Below are 3665 nucleotides of genomic sequence, written 5' to 3'. Positions count from 1 at the left end.
CTGGAAAATTAATGTGGACTGCCAGTGAGATTCGGACTGCCAAAGGATTTTTGTGTGTCTGTACGCTGTTCCCTAAAGTAATTTCCCTGGATATTTCATTGATACAGAAAATATAAATAATGTATAAAACGGACAAAATCTTCTCAACATAAATCAAATAAATAAAACAAAAACTAGCTGAAAAAAGTGTTTCGAAATGAAAAATGTTTTTAAAACGATTTATTTTGTATACTTTTTGACGATTTTCGCTACAAAAAACCATACATTAACTAGGTTGTACCAATGCACTTCACACTCATTATTTTCGAAATCGTTTTTCGGAACACGGGCACTGATAATTTTTGTACGAACTGCGATGCTTTTGTTGCACTGCTTCTTTGTTTTCCAGTTTGCAGCCCGCATAAGTATGCTGCACTTTTTTGTTTATTGCCATCAGCGACAACAGCTCAATTATTATTGCACTTTGACCTCGGGAGGTCGGGGACACAAAGGCATGTCCAGATACGGAATCAGAATCAGAAACTGTTGCTGTATAGTATCGCTATCTGGAAACCAAACAGAAAACAGAAGCAGGCGAATTGAATCGATTCGAATCGAAATGAAACGAAACGAATCGAATCGAATCGAATGCAATCGCAGCGAACCGCACACCTTTGCGCACAATTTGCATTTAAGCCGACGTTGGCGAGTGCAGCTCAATTAAATATTAAAAAATCATAACCAATAATGAGGAATTTCGACCCGTAGGCAGTGCCCAAACTAAGATGTACGACTACGAGAGTGAGGCGGTGGGAAAAATGCATTTTATGTCCATCAAATGGCGAAAAAAAATGTCAAAAAGGGGGAAAATTATCGAAAGCGCCAGATGTTGCCGGCTTGTGTTTGGCCAGCCAGTCGCTTTTGTTTAAATAAAAACCAGTTGCCGGACACAGCCGCGTTTTGTTTTCACGTTGCCGCTTTTTTTTACCAACTATTTTCAGGATACTTTTCACTGCCCTCTGGCCAGGCCTCTAAGTTATGCAATACAGAAAGGAATTGTTTTTCAAGCTACCGAATTAAAAATCAACTCATTCATTGCTAAAATGTGTTTCAAATCAAAGTCCTGCTATGCAAATTATCATTATTAACAAAGACATATTTTTGCCAAAGTAGCATCCTACAAATTTAGCATATAGATTGTTCTTTTTATGCGAAAACGATAATTTGATCATTAAATTAACGACAGATATAAGAGTGAATAAAATGTATTTATTCGTTTTTAATTCTTTTTCGAAAAAAAAGAATACAGAGTGCTCAAATCTTCGGCTTACTAGTACCACTGCAGTTTGCTTCTTGTTTTGCAATGTAGTAGCAAGTGCTGCACAAACACAATCGGACCCAAAGATATATATCTGTGCAATGTACATATGTGTACACGCTGCGTATACGCGTTTTTTACAACATCCGCTCTGCAATGAATACATATGTGTACGTGTGAGCCTATGTGTACTATTATGTGCATTTTTTACCAACTGCCGAATGCAGATGTCCCGCCAAACGAGCTGGCCAAGCGACTATGTGGCGGCTATGTGGCCACAGTTGATCGGAAGGGGGCGGGCGGGATCGGTACACCAAAGTCGGTCTATATAATCGGTTAATAAACAAGTCGGTTTCGGTGCTAGCCACTCAATTAGACCAGCAAATGTAAATGAGCCCGTGGGAAAAAGATGACGAATTGCGGTGCTTAGGAAATCAAAACAATTGACTTGACACAATTGTGATTGACGCTCTTGGGTTGCATTTCGAAAAGTTAATAAAGTTTCGATTTTAATGCCCTACTTCTTGGTAGATTTAGTTGCTCTTAACTTTCTTTCAATGTCATAGTTAATAATTATGGAACATGAATTCATTTTACAATATTGCTAAGGAATAGAATGTTTTAACAAAACCATAAAACTATACAACAATAATTATAGATTTAATGAAATAATCTGCAGTGGAGCTTTTATTTTGTCATCTGATACGATATTTTTTAAACATTAGTTAGTATCTATTTACTCGGTCTAGACGAAAATGTTTTTGAAGCAGAACTGCTGATCACTAAAATTGTATTTTTATGTTGATGGATTCTAATGATACTATTACTGATTATATTAATGAAGTGCAATCATTGTTGGTTCTATAAGTTGTGTGTATTTTAAGGATGATCATGTTTATTACACACTTACGTATTCCCAGTTTTATGACTATTTATTTGTCTCCCAGCAACTTGTATTAGTTAGACTTAAAAAGAAATTGAATTTTGACGGGTATTTTTGTTTGGTTGGCACCACAAGCACTACAAAAAAATGATTAAATTTCGGCCAGACGCTCCAGATTTCGGGCTTTCTAGTTGCGCTGATTATTTGTAAATTTTTTTCGGCCACCGGCACACACACAAATACGCACGCTAACGCACACAGACGCACTGGCACAGACACAGATGCAGATGCAGAGACTTAGAGGCACCGCCACATGGACACATACACGGGGGCTGAGACTGGCGATCGAATCAAACGACACGGAGATATTAAACTATTTTTTGCGGTAACCATGAACGCGACCACTACGAGCGGTTGGCAACGCCGACCACCGACGTCGGCAGCGGCGTCGACCGCGACCGCGAAGTCGACTGAGGGCCCCCGCTTTGGAATGGAGCTAAAGCACAGCATCCAACAGTAACGAAGTCTCACGCAGCGCGCTCACGAAGTCGCCGGAGGACGCGAAAGACGCGAAGGACGAAGAAGCGCAGGCGACGCCTCATCATAATCACTGGCGAAAAGAAACAGGACCACCTCACCTCCCAAGCACTCGAGTACAGCCAACACCCCCTGCAACAACATCCCGCCCCCCAGGGGAACGTCTATGTCGACTTCTTGCTCAACTGCTGGGGGTATATACAGTCATGACTCCGCGAGGCCAACGCAATGGCGCATATAACACTGTTATACCTTTCAAATGAGTTTTATATTATGTAACTGGGAAAACTGCAAGGGACTGCGCTATTTTCAGTCCAATATCCGGCTCGATATAAACATAATAATATATTATATTCAATAATATATTATATTGTATAATAATACATAATATATTAATAAGTTAATATTATATATATGGCAAAAATTGCAAGGCACTGCTCTATTTACAAATGCAAAACTCGGCTCTATGGACCAAACACCACGATATAAACCTAATAATATATAATAATTGATTATTAATAATAAAATATTATATATGATAATATATTATATATTAATGGGCAAATTGCAAGCAACTGCATTATTTACCGGCTCAATGGACCAAAATCTACGCTATAAACATATCTTTATGGTCCCTCGAGCCGGATTATGGCGCATGAAATCGGCAAAAGGTTAGAAAAGGTTAGAAAAAGGTTAGAAAAAATTAGAAACTATGCCGACAATAGAAATATATCCAGAGTTTCTTTGAAATTTTGAATATTGTGGACCAGGGTGAAAAATGATTTTTAGTCGTGCATGGTGAAACAGTATAGTTGACTCGCGGGGTTCCATTTACTGAGGTTAGACTGTGCCGTTTCTTGCACTTTTTTTCTCATCTTTGGATGTTGTTGTTGTTCTGGCTGCTGGGATGCCGCCTCTCCTTCTTTTTGGCTTAACATTTACCGCGAG

The sequence above is a fragment of the Drosophila erecta genome, unplaced genomic scaffold (assembly GCF_003286155.1).
Source record: "Drosophila erecta strain 14021-0224.00,06,07 unplaced genomic scaffold, DereRS2 tig00000126-arrow-pilon, whole genome shotgun sequence".
Classification (NCBI taxonomy): domain Eukaryota; kingdom Metazoa; phylum Arthropoda; class Insecta; order Diptera; family Drosophilidae; genus Drosophila; species Drosophila erecta.
This window is presented reverse-complemented; position numbering follows the sequence as displayed.